This window comes from Triticum aestivum, chromosome 6A, assembly GCF_018294505.1.
Source record: "Triticum aestivum cultivar Chinese Spring chromosome 6A, IWGSC CS RefSeq v2.1, whole genome shotgun sequence".
NCBI classification, from domain to species: Eukaryota; Viridiplantae; Streptophyta; class Magnoliopsida; order Poales; family Poaceae; genus Triticum; species Triticum aestivum.
Window position 1 is genome coordinate 127284722 of NC_057809.1, and position 14576 is coordinate 127299297.

The window sequence follows — 14576 nt, forward strand, 5'->3', positions numbered from 1 at the left end:
AAGAAGAGCTCATCTGGCAAGGCACGTGCGTTTGTTGGCAAGGAAATGGATTCAGAGGAGGAGTCCGCTTCTGAGGAGGCGGAGGTGGAGTCTGAGGAGGAGTCTGATTCAGGCGTCGTAAGTCTGGCTACAACATACGTTGCCAAGTCCATCTTCAACACTGAAGACAATGACTTCATCACCGACACCGATGCAAATGACAAGAACTACTCCGCTCCTACCTACTGCTTCATGGCACGCGGTGCCAAGGTAAACACACTCACTACTCACTATCAAACATCTAGTGACGATGACTCTGATTGTGGTTCAAAACCCAGCTACAAAACACTTGCTAAAATTGCAACTGAACAACAGAAAGCTATGGAACATATTCAAAAACTGTTAGACAGAAGCGATGATCTGTTAGGTGCTGAAATGACTCGATCTGAGTCCTTAATTGAAGACATAAAAAATCTTCATGTTAAGTATGAGGAACTTGAAAGTCGTCATGAAACGCTCTCAACAACTCATGAAAAGCTTTCCTATGATTATCTTCAAAGGAAGCAAGATCTTGAGAAATTGAGAGCGGCTCATGAAGATCTTTAAAAGGAAAACGAGTCACTTCGCGCTGAATAGATCAGCTCCGCTCAGGAAGGATTTGAACCACCATGTCTTAAATGCATTGAGCGTGATAATGCTACTACTATTGCTGAATGTTCTACTGCTGCTACTGTTGCAATATCTTCAACTGTTGATGTGGGAACTAACCCCTTTGCTGAGGATTCCACTGCTATTGCTGATGAGAATGCTAGGTTGAAGACATTGCTTGAAACAGGGATGTACAAAAGTCTTAAAGGGCATCAGACATTATGTGATGTCCTCAAAAAGCAGATTTTGAACCAAAACCCGAGGAAAGAGGGTGTTGGGTTCATAAGGAAGATGAATGCTGATGGCCCTTACTGGAAACCTGAGCAGTACCCCAAAACCACATGGGTTGCTGCAAAGGAATTTTCAGCAGATCCATCCACTCTATCTGGGTTCACTTGTGCAAACCCCATCGTCATTGATGAATCCTTTGATGCAAACTATAAACTGTTTAAGAATCAGAATGGTGAAGTGTTTGCCAGGTACATTGGTACTAACTGCAGGAATGGACCGCCTATGAAGAAGATCTGGGTTCCGAAAAAGTGTCTGGAGAATCTTCCTATGAATGTCATCATGACACCTCATGTGAAGAAGACAAACCTCAGACCAAAGGCTTCATACGGTCCAAAGGCTTCATATAGACAGAGGACTCACCCGAGTCACACTAACGCAAATGTTTTGCAGGGAAACCATACCCAGGCCTATGAATATGAGAGCGGTTCATCAAACCGCCATGTTCATAAGACCAAGAACTATTCTGCTTATTCTTATGAGTACTATTGTCCGCCTGCAAGACTGTTTGCTAGGGCTCCAAAGCCAAAGTTCTCAGATGCTGCACTTAGACTTATTGCTTCTAAGCCACCCTTGAAGATGTGGGTGGCTAAGAAAGCTTAACTCTCTTTTGCAGGGAAAGGTCTCCAGCAGAAAACCAAAATCTTCTGACGCTATTGCTAGGGACCTGAAACATCTTGTAGGGCGCAAGATCAAATGCCCGAATGGTCTTACTATGTACTTCATTCCTGAATCGCCTGCTACTCTCCCTATTAGTCCTAATCTGGATCTAAGATTTCATAACCCATTGGTTCGTCAAATGTTTTTGCTTCACAATTCTCTTCGTGAAGCCTATCCCCCTAACTGCACTGTAGGGTACGACACCAGCGTCTTCAGAATGGATTATTTATAGTGGGTGTACAAATCACATGACTGGCAAAAGAAGCCTTCTTATGGACTCAACCTTACGTCCATATGACAAGAGCCACATCACATTTGCTGACATTGGTAAAAGTAAGGTATTGGGTCTAGGTAGAGTTGCAATCTCAAGGGATCAACACATGGATAAAGTCATGCTTGTTGAATCCCTTGGCTTCAACTTAATGTCTGTCTCAATGCTTTGCGATTTAAACATGATCGTAATATTTGGAAAATATCGTTGCCTTGTTCTAATGGAATCTGACAAGTCTCTAGTATTTGAAGGGTATCAAAAAGATCATCTGTACATGGTAGATTTCTCAGCAGGACCACAGCTTGCCGTATGTCTTCTAGCAAAAGCTTTAGAATGCTGGCTCTAGCATCGGAGGCTTGGGCATGCTGGCATGAGGAACCTCCACACCCTGGCAAAGAAGAAGCATGTCATAGGCATCGAGGGCGTCAAGTTCAAGAAAGATCACTTATGCAGTGCCTGTGAGGCAAGAAAGATGACGAGGGCCAAACACCCCTCGAAGACAATCATGACTACTACTCGACCCTTCGAACTACTTCACATGGATCTTTTCGGTCCCACTCATTACTCAACTCTTACTACTACTGCTTGTCTCTATGGCTTTGTCATTGTTGATGATTATTCTAGATATACTTGGGTGCACATAATCCTTTCCAAGACTGAAGTGCAGGATGTCTTCAGATGCTTCGTCAATCGAGAAATGAACAACTATGGCGCCAAGATAAAGCATATCAGAAGTGACAATGGCACTGAATTCAAGAACACTGGCCTTGATACATATCTTGATACCTTGGGCATCACACATGAATTCTCAGCCCCGTACACGCCACAGCAGAATGGCATCGTCGAACGCAAGAACAGAACACTCATTGAGATGGCCAAAACGATGCTAGATGAATACAAGACTCCAAGAAAATTCTGGCCTGAAGCCATTGATACTGCATGCCATACAATCAATCGTGTTTATCTTCACAAGCTTCTGAACAAGACATCTTATGATCTCCTTACTGGCAAGAAGCCAAATGTCAGTTACTTCAGAGTATTTGGCGCCAGGTGCTGGATTAAGGATCCACATCACACCTCAAAGTTTGCACCAAAATCACATTAGGGTTTTATGCTTGGATATGGAAAAGATTCGCACTCCTACAGAGTCTTCAATCTCTTTCATTATAAAGTGGTTGAAATAGTGGATGTGCGGTTCGATGAGACCAACTGTTCACAAAGAGAGCACCTGCCAAATGTGCTAGATGAAGTTCCATCCAGTGAATCAATCAAGCTAATGGGAACTGGAGAAATTATACCTTCTGAAGCTCAACCTGAAGAAGAACTTATCATCTCCGCACTTGATTAATCTGAAGACAATGCTCAGCCTGAATACATTCCCTCTAACAACGACAATGATCAGCAAGAGCAAAATCTTCGCCCTGTACATCCTCGTGTTGCCAATGAAGTGTAGATTGAAAGAATAATTGATAGCATCAATGCACCCGGTCCACTCACTCGTTCAAGGGCAACTCAGCTAGCAAATTTCTATGGGCACTTCACATTCGTCTCAATAACAGAACCCAAGAAAGTTGAAGAAGCCTTCATGGAACCTAAATGGATTCAAGCTATGCAAGAAGAGCTACAACAGTTTGAGCTGAATAATGTATGGGAACTGGTCAAGCGTCCCGATCCTCGGAAGCACAACATAATAGGCACAAAATGGATATACTGCAACAAACAAGATGAGCACGGTCAAGTTGTCAGAAACAAAGCTCGTCTCGTTGCTCAAGGATATACTCAAGTGGAAGGCATTGACTTCGATGAAACATTTGCTCCTGTGGCTAGACTTGAAGCCATACGCATACTGCTGGCCTATGCAAATCATCACAACATACTTCTTTATCAAATGGATGTGAAGAGCGCCTTTCTCAATGGCAAGATTGAAGAAGAAGTGTATGTTGCACAACCACCCGGCTTTGAAGATCCAAAACATCCTGACATGGTATACAAGCTCAACAAGGCACTGTATGGCCTCAGACAAGCCCCTCGGGCATGGTATGACACACTCAAATACTTCCTGAAGAGCAAAGGCTTCATACCTGGTTCCCTCGACCCCACTCTCTTCACGAAGACATATGATGGTGAACTGTTTGTGTGCCAAATATATGTGGATGACATTATCTTCGGCTGCACCAATCAGAAGTATAGTGAAGAGTTTGGATATATGATGCAAGAGCAATATCAAATGTCTATGATGGGAGAGCTGAAGTTCTTTCTCGGTCTTCAAATACGACAGCAACGCAACGGCATCTTCATATCTCAAGAGAAGTATCTCAAAGATTGCCTGAAGAAGTTCGGTATGCAAGACTGCAAAGGCTTCACGACGCCAATGCCAGCCAAGCATCATCCGGGTCTTGACGACAATGGTAAAGAGTTTGATCAAAAGGTATACCGCTCCATGATTGGTTCTTTACTTTATCTATGTGCATCTAGGCCAGATATTATGCTTAGTGTTTGCATGTGTGCTCGATTCCAAGCGGCACCAAAGGAGTCGCATCACTTAGCTGTGAAGCGAATTCTTCGATATTTGGCTCACACCCCAACTCTAGGATTATGGTATCCAAAGGGCTCAGAGTTTGATCTGGTTGGATTCTCGGATGCTGATTATGCTGGTGACAAGGTGGATCGCAAGTCTACATCAGGCACATGTCATTTTCTGGGACGATCACTTGTATGTTGGTCTTCGAAGAAGCAGAACTGTGTATCTCTCTCCACTGCTGAATCTGAATACATTGCTGCTGGATCTTGCTGCGCTCAGCTTCTGTGGATGAAGCAAACACTCAAGTACTATGGCATTCATCTGAAGCAAGTGCCACTCTACTGCGACAATGAAAGCGCCATCAAGATTGCCAACAACCCAGTTCAACACTCGAAGACAAAGCACATTGAAATTCGTCATCACTTTCTCAGAGATCATGTTGTGAAGGAAGATATTGATATCATACACGTCAACACTGAAGAGCAATTGGCAGATATCTTCACCAAGCCCTTGGATGAGAGGAGATTTTGCAAGTTACGGTGTGAGCTAAATATCCTGGAATCCTCAAATGTCCTGTGATCAGGCACACATCCTAACCCTTATGCATATTGATGACTTAGATGTGCAACACAGGAAGTAAAGTATATCTTCAATCAATGAAGACATACATTCTAAGTGTGAATACATTAATGTGGAATTTGACTTCGAAGCGCCACGATAATTATGCACCGTGTCTGGGTCTAATACTTCCTATACGGTGGGTAACGCCACCACCAAATGTTCTATTTGAAGTGTTTCACTCATGGCGTTACCTTGCTATGTCTTCACATTTGGTTTGGCTTCAATCTCAACATGTCTTCATGTTTATCTTCACTATGTTGATTATATATATACTAGTGTTCTGTCCTCTACAGCATTCACTTATAGCTATGTCTTCTTGTTGAATCTTTTGAACTAAGTGAATGTGATCGGACCCTAACCTCTCTGTGCTTTCTATCTCAAACTCTATCTCTCCAAATCATATGCATTCTATTGAAACTGTCGAATGTCTTCTCTGCGTCCTTGTCAGCAGAAGATATAGAGACAAACCTTAAGTCCTCTTTCAATGCTCATTCCTCCACATAAAACCCGGAGAAGTAGGAACGACCACCTGACAATCCAGGCGTGCGTGGGACGTGGAACAAACCCCAAAATTCTGCATGATGGCCACGTGTTCCTCATATGCGAATCGCTAGGGGCACCCGTGTAATAACGTAGTGCCACCCCTGTACCTATAAATACACACTTCACAGCGGTCATTATCTCTTCTTCCACTCTCGCACGAACCCTAGCGCCACCGCTAGCCCTCGACGACGCCGGCGACGAAGCGCTTCGCTGCCGCAACCTCTCCGACGCCGTCTTCACGCCGACCGCGGACATCGTCCTCTCCGCCGTCGCTGTAGGTGTCCTCCGTCACCAAGTTAGGGCACGGAAGGCCGAACTGGTCGGCCTCCTCTTCCACTCCGTCTAGCAGTTCTTAGTGTGGTAAATAAAACTTCCTTTTTACGGCACCGTTGATCCTATGGCTTTGTCACTTTCTACCACAAGCAGTTTCTATTCACACAAGTTGGATCTCTCTCATACTGCATCTCATAAGATGCCTAGTATATTCACTTATGCTTCACAAAGTAGTTGGATTCCTCACTTGTACTGATCTCTGGATTCGTACAAATCTGGAACCAACTCCTTATCTATGAGTGAATGTCTTCGCACGATGAGGTCAATGTCTTCTAAACTGATTTATATTCAAAATCTTCTGAGAATGCATATGACCTCTTCACCTTCCCTCGCACCTTAATGCTGTCACAGGTACATGTCCGTGGGAGAATCCCTTGGTTCTCATAGTTTGCATTCATTTGCAGAATTATAGCATCATATAGATTCTCCCGAAGCCAGTTCCTGTCTGTCCAGCAAGCGAAAGCCCTTGAAGCCTTTGAACGTATTGAAGCCTTTCAGTTTAAAGTTCATGGCTTCAGAGAAATCAGCAAGGAAGGGTGGTAGAAAGCGTCATGGAGAAACATCAAGAGATCTGCTAGATGACCTCTCAGAACTGTACAAGACAGATCCTGAAGAGGATTACAATCAACGCAAACCACGAATCCAATGGATTCGACGCTATTGGGCAGAACAGTGGTTCAAGTACAGATTCGTGACAAAGGAATATGCCGAAAAGAATGCCATCAAGCGACCATGGGGAGACATCCTCTACAAAAATCTTCAACCCAGGACCAGAGATGAAGCCATTGAACAAGGCTTCTATCCCTGCATGGTCCGTGGACTATAGCCTGCGGATGCTGACCCATCGTCCCTGCTATGGTGTCGTGACGACATTCTGTTCAAGCGCAACTTCCAGTTTGCCCAGAACTCAGCAAAGCAAAACAAGAAGACATTAGGACTAGACTTCAACCCTGGTCCTTCTACTCCAAGGGCTAACGGCACATGTGATGCAGAACCCAATGTCGTCGGTCCTTTCTACAACCTTGAAGGTCTCATCACCCATATCATGGTTCAAGGGACTATAGTGAATGAGCCTGCAGCTGACGCTGAATCAGATGAAGCGCCTGTAGCGCCGAAGCCAAAGAAGTTGAAGAAGCCTAAAGCTTCAAGCCTGCCCCTTCACCAAAAATCTCACGGGTGAAGCCACTAGCAACTGCACCTCCTCAAGACAGTGTGCAGTCTGAAGATTTATCACGCATCTCCAAGCCCCAGAAGGTCAAGATGCCTCTGCCACACACCGGCCGAGAGCTAACTGCTGCTGCTATTCTGCGCAACGATGCCATTGATCTGTCAAGTGATGAAGATCTTGCAGATGACGCTCTTGAGCAACTCATCAAGAGCAAAGAAGAAGCAGAAATCTTCAATGATCTGCCTCTCTTTGATGTTACAATCATCCACAACTTCATTGATGAATGGTTTGACACGCCAAACATCAGCTTCAACGATCTGCAACTATCCATTGGCCTTAGTGTGGCCTTCCATGGCACCATTGCTTCAGAGTTAGCCATCGCCCAACGCATTGTTGAACTGAAGCAGAAGATTGACTTTGAGAAATCTCAGTTCAAGAAGCATATGGCCAAGCTCAACGTGCAAGACGTGAAGAATTTCAAGATTATGCTACACGAGCTCAAGGAAGCCTTTCTAAAGAAACGTGCAGAAGCTGAGGGTTCTCGTGAGCGCATGAAGGTCCTGGCTGATAGGTGTGTGCAAGCCTACAATGAGGCTGAGAAGCGCAAGGCCCTTGGGCGTCCTTGCATCGACCCCAGGATGGCTGCCAAGAAGCAGAAGAAGCCCGCTATGGCTGAACCTGAAGCACCAAGGCAGGAGGCAGATCCCCTTGTCTTCCCAACTAGCATGACTGGCCCGAAGCCAAAGGCCAAGTCAACCGCTTCAGAACTGAAGAAGACCAGGACTGCTGAGGCTGAAGCAAGGAAGAGAAAACATCCTGAAGTCTCTGCTACTGCCCCCGCCAAGAAGAAAAGAAAGACCAAGAAGGAACGGGCTGCTCACATAGAGCCCTTGATTGTTGAACCCATTTCCATGGTTCACCCTGACGCTGATCCACAAGAACGTCAACTGACTGTCCATGAGCCTGCTTTCATAGAGGCTCATGAAGCTGAAGACTTTCCAGCAGCTGATCCCATCGCTGCTGAAGACATTGGTCACCATGACCATGTTGAAGATGATGCAGCCCTTCCTCAGCTAGAACACCAACATGTATCATCGCCTGTGCTAACGCACAGCGAACTCATCAACATTGGTCGTCCACTGACGCCAATTGCACATGATGCTTCATGGGCGGATCGCCCACAAGAGAATGAAGACTTTGAGGCCCAGCCAACAGCAACTCCACAGGCGTCACCCGCGTTGCGCAGGCTTCACAAAGGTCCAAGGCCTCAAGTCTCTGCTGAAGACAATCCGGCTGCATCAGCCGCGGAAGAAGAAGTCCCACAAGTTGCCACTCCCCTGTCCCACCAAGAAGCGGTTCTCGAGGAGAACGTGATCGTGACCGACCCTCCTGCTCGTCAAGTGGAGGTTGAAAATCTTGAGGCTGCCACCACCAACACCACTGAAGCCACTGACGCTATCATGGCTGAAGCTAATGTGGAGCTCTCACCAACAAAAGCACCAAAAGTCAGTGAAGCCACTGATCCCGCTGCTTCTGTTCCTGCGTCTGCTGCCGGTCCCCAGTTCGACTATCATGTTGAGCACATGCCTCAGGTACAGAAGCCAATCCCAAGATTGCCAAGGTTCCCAGGTCCTACATCAGCACCTGGCTCCTTCAATATCAATGGCTTCAGAGCAGACAACACATTCTTCAATAGCTCTAGGAACCCCTACTCAAGGGAAAGAATATCATCTGATCGGTTCTGGAGTTATCCGCAGCGAAGCTATTACTCATGCGTTCTTTACAACCAAGGTCGAATCTTCCCACACAAGCGCCTTGACATTGAAGCAATAGCTGGTCTGCCCTGTCTGGAAGAAGCTCTGGATTGCTTCAAAGAGGTTGGACTGTTGCCGTTCGTCACTGACCAAGAGCATTGGAATGAAGAGTTGCTGCTCCAATTCTATGCCACACTTCACATCCGCGGGTTTAGCAGAGATCCGAAGACTTGGGTCCTGGAGTGGATGACAGGAAACGTTCATCACGAAGCCAAAGCCTTTGACATCATTGAGCTCACTGGTTTGCCCACTCCTGGCGATCTCTACGAGCATGGCTGTCAGCTTCATAGTGAAGCTATTGAGAGCATCTTTCAGAAGACTAAACCTAATATGAGTCAGATGCTCAGTATGATGAAGCCATTGCCCCAAGATGCTGCTTATCCCACGGAGTTCTTCGTTGAAGACCTTAAGTATCTGCCAAGAACCATTTATCACATCATAAGGCGAACTCTCTGGCCAATCAAAGGGCATTCTCACCATGCCAAGCTGGAAGGTGCAATGAAGACTTTGGTCTTCTATATTCTTCATGGAAAATGCTTCAATACACAAGATTTTTTCATTCGCCAACTTGCTGCATCTGGCTCTAATCTGTTTGGTTTGAAGTTCTACGCCCCTTGGGTGATGCGGCTGATCAAACTTCACTCCGCTATCTCATATCATCCCTCTGCCCGCAATCATCGGATCTTTTTGCCTGATGTGGACATGTCTATTGAAGCCATCTATCCTGAGCCTGCCAAGGAACCTCTAAGTCTTCAGAATGCAGAGCATCAAAGTTTTTCTCAGAACGTTGAAGGCGTTGAAGCCGTAACTCGTGTGTATCCTTTGGCTGGCACTACACGTGCACCGCATCCTACTCTCACTGAAGCCACTGATAGCACAACTGCTCCACGACCCAAGAAGCGCACTCGTGTTCTCAATGACCGAGAGCTTCTTGTGGCTCTACATTAGAAACATGATAGGCATCATGACTGGCTGAAGCGTCAAATGCAAAGCCTCTTGGTGGATGTTAATCGCATTTGCAATCTTGACACCAAGAATGCTTTTGTTGCCCATGAAATCTCTCGCCGCACATGGAAAGGGCTGACGCTGATGTGTTCTGAAGATGATCTTCAAGAGGATGGCTTCTCTGAGCGATTCAAGTTTGACTCCACACCTCCTCGAAGGGCAGTGCTGCGACGAACTCCATCCCTTGAAGACTCTGAGTTCTCTTCCTCTGCTGCAACTGTGAATGCCAGAGTGATCGAGGATGAAGATGATGCTACTTCACCGCCACCTCCTTCAGCACGCTTCGACTCTGCTCCAAGCTCTTCTGCACCGCCAAACACCACCAACGACCCTGCTGCTTCACCTACTCTTCATGGGAACGAGTAGATGCTCTATGTCTTCAAACCTTTTTGGTCCTTACTGACAAAAGGGGGAGAAGCATATGAGTTTGATAGTCTTCAAGCGGGTCCATATGGGCGGGTGCTTTATATTTTGCTTCGTGCTTACAACTCTCATTTTGCTACATTTGGTTCTTTGAGTTGTAACACTTGAACTCGATGGCCGTCTGCTACTTATTTGCCACCTTGTGTTGCGATGATAAATTCCGCATGTGCGACGATAAATTCCGCACTTAGATCATTCTGCAGACGTCCATTTTCCATTATGCATGTCATTATCTTCACATACCTTCTCATGCATAGTGGATTGTCATCATAAGTTGAAGTGGATCTCCACAAGTACAACCTGCCATGTGCATTTGCATTCCAAAAGCAAATTACTTATATGCACATCTTCAGGGGGAGCCCTTGCAACTTATGAAGACGATTCCTTATCCTTTACAATTTCACAGATTATATTCCCCGTTGAAAACTTCAACTAGTTTGTCATCAATCACCAAAAAGGGGGAGATTGTAAGTGCATCTAGTGCCACCCCTAGTTGGTTTTGGAGTATTGACGACAAACCTAGTTGAGGGACTAATGTGTTTGTGAGAATTGCAGGATAACACAGGTAGAAGTCCCTCATTGATTCGGTTTTCCTACCAGAGATGACCCCTAAAAATGTATGAAGACATTGAAGTCAAAGGTGGTATATGAAGATATTCACATTGAAGACTATGACAAGAGAAGACACCGCATGAAGCCTATGGAGCTCGAAGACTTAGATCTTTTGTAGTTCTTTTTCTTCCGTGTTGAGTCATAGGAACCACCGTACTGTTAAGTGGGGTCCAAGAGAACCAGTCAGAATGACTGAAGTGATGCTTAAACAAAACCTATGTCTTCGAGTGAAGACTTTGAGAACGAATCTTGTCCAGAGTCGGACAAGTCAGCTTTGCTTGTAGCCCAAGTAAAGTTGCCGTGTGAGTTTGAATTCTGACCGTTGGAACACGTGTCAGTTCCTTAGTGACACAGGGTCATTTCGGACAACTCAGGTCGGGTTGCCAAGTGGATATAAATAGCCCACCCCCTACAACCATAAACGGTTGGCTGCTCTTAGAGTACGGCTTTTGTCGTTTGAGAGCAACCCACCTCGAAGCCTTTGAGAGAGAATTCCTTGCGAGGATAAAGCCCTAACCACCCATAGCCAAAGAGAATTAGGCATCACTTAAGTCTTCTTGTCTGTGTGATCTGAAGACTTATTACACTTGAGGACTGTGCATCCTCCAGCCGGTTAGGCGTCGCGTTCTGAGCATCCAAGAGACATTGTGGATTGCCGGTGAACGAAGTCTGTGAAGGTTTGGGAGTCTACCTTGAAGACTTACCAGAGTGATTGGGCGAGGTCTGTGTGACCTTAGCTCAAGGGGAATACGGTGAGGACTGGGTGTCCTGAGCTGCGTGTTCAGGACTGGGTGTCCGAGACTGTGTGTCCTAAGGTTTAAATACCTAGCCGCCCTAACCAGACGTACAGTTGTCACAGCAATTGGAACTGGTCCAACAAATCATTGTCTTCAACGAGTCACTAGTTTCATCTTCCCTTCCTTACTGTTACTCCTTGTGAAGTCATTGTATGATTGCACTATCTTTTATCTTCACTGAGTGACTGCATTTTCTGTTTGGCTTCATAATATCTTCCTACCTGATCCTTACTACATTGCTGCTATTAGTCATTGTGCTTTCACTCCATTGAATACTTGACTATGGCTTGCCTAGTGTAGTCTACCTTCCGCTGCAGGGTAATAGGTTTATTTCTATCGTTTGTCTTCATAACTTCCACGTTTTGAAGACTTTCATAAAAATCGCCTATTCACCCCCCCTCTAGTCGATATAACGCACTTTCAGAAACACAGAGCGCTCTCTCCGAACAGAGGAGCACACCGCGGCCCTCGCAGCAGAAGCGCAAAGCAGCCTCTCAAGGCAATCAACCAGTTCGGCGCTTCAAAGCCTGGACACCTTCAAGCGCGCTCGGGGCAATCGGCAAATAGACCGCCTGGCACGATCTGAGCTCGGGTAGCAATACGGCGGCCACCCCAATCCCAGTCCAATGGCAAAACTCGTGCTGCGCGTACATAATTACGCATTAAAAATACCATGGGCACAGGTGGGGAGGGGGGAACAACTGCGGCACGCCCCAAGACGCGGCTTAAACCGCACTAGGGGCTTCCCGTTTGGTTATGTTTCTTTTTTTCAAGACCTTAATCTCTGGAAACACTGTCCGGCAGCACTATTGCCGAACACATGATGCAGCAACCAAGGAGGCAGACAGCTACGTCATACCACAGAATTCCCAGGCTGATTACAGTAATGAGCGAAATATTCGATTTAATATCATTCCTCAGCTTGCCCTTGGAAGGGACATAGTCCTAGTCTTTGCTTATCGCACTATCTGTATCACTCTGCTTTAACGCAATTTTTTAATAAACAATGTATGACATTACGACTATTATTGCATTCTTGTTATATATATATATATATATATATATGTGTGTGTGTGTGTGTGTGTGTGTGTGTGTGTGTGTGTGTGTGTGTTCATTAATGATGCCTTGCAACCGTACACCTTGGTACGGCTAATACACCAGGGGCTTACGTACCTCACAATACGATGTGAAAAGTCCGAACACTTTCACAAGTGCGGCACCCCGAACTTATAGCATTATATGCATCAGCTCCGAATCATGTCTTTGGTTAAATGTTGGGTTTGCCCGACTCCTATGTTTTGGTACCTTACGTTCCGCTCTATCAGCTAAGGTAGCGCTAGGAGAACTACTGCGATTGTGCCCCGGTTCTGGTGGGTTCAACACCTTAATAGAGAAAGCTAAAACTGACTGTCATGATAAGGCGAGAGACTGGTCGCTGTTCGGCGAGGTTTTTGAGTCCCTAAAGACTTATGCCGCTTAGAGTGAGGGGCCGGCCCTGTCCGGCTTAAAGGCGTGTATCGCGCCCCAAATTCGGCCTTCCGAATACTAGGGGCTTCGCCGAAATTTAAAATTATAGAATTCTATGGCTAAGTGAGAGTGATAAAGCATTATTAGTCCGGTTGCCTTGTTCGCTGTGCTGAGCACCTCCCTCGAAGGACCCAAACATGGGAACAAGAGTGCTCAGGTTTATCCCGAACACCCTAGCACTCACGGCATGGGGGCAGAAGCCGAGGACTAGCCATCTCTCAGATTGGATAAATAGCCAAACAGAAGGTAATATTTTAAATTCAAACAAGTGTTGCATAGCGCATATGAAACAAGTTTTCATAAATACAGGATAAAATGAGCAAGTCTCATTCAAATATTACATCTTTTGAGCACTCATCCGCGATGAGACGGGCACCCGGCAGAACACCCTCGTAGTACATCTCGGGGTGGCGGTTCTCCTTGCCCTCCGGCGGCCCCTCCTTGATCAGCTTAACGGCGTCTAGCTTGACCCACTGCAATTTCACACGGGCGAAAGCCCGACGTGCACCTTCAATGCAGACAGATCGCTTGACGACCTCTAGCCGCGGGCAGGCATCCACAAGCCGCCTCACCAGGCCGAAGAAGCTATTCGGAAGGGCGTCGCCAGGCCACAGCCAGACTATAAAGCTCTGAAAGCACAAGTGCTCCCTGGGTGGTTTTGGTAATTAATGTCAACATATCTCTTATTGGACTAACACTTTTACCTAGTATGTTTCAGATAAGTTCAACAATGGAGTGGCATGGACTAGAGGATGTGGAACCCCTTCAAGATGCTAAGGACAAAGTATTGGCTCAAGCTTCAAGATCAAGACTCTACATTTTCTATTTTAGTGATCCAAGATCACATTGAGTCTATAGGAAAAGCCAATACTATCAAGAGGGGATGAGGTGTTGCTTAATGGCTTGCTTGCTCAAAGTGCTTAGTGATATGCTCCAAAACCCTCAACTACCTTCCCACATCCACATATGACCTAAACCAAAAGTCAAACTCGACCCCACCGATTCTTTCTATCCGGAGCCACCGAGTTCAGTTAACATAGCCACTGCCAGAAACCCTAATCAGTTCGATCTCACCGATGGGATCTCGGTCTCACCGAGATGGGCTTGCAAACTCTCTGTTACCTGTTGCAATATTTTCGGTCCCACCGAGATATGCAATCGGCCCCATCGAGTTTGCTTGGCCAACTCTCTGTTTCGCTTATTACCCAAATTGGTCCCACTGAGTTTGAGTAATCGGTCAAACCGAGTTTTGGTTTTTCCCTAACCCTAGCACATCGGTTCCACCGAGTTGAACTAGTCGGTCCCACCGAAAGCCCTCACGGTCACTAGGTTTACTAAATCGGTCCGACCGAGTTTTTCCCTTCGG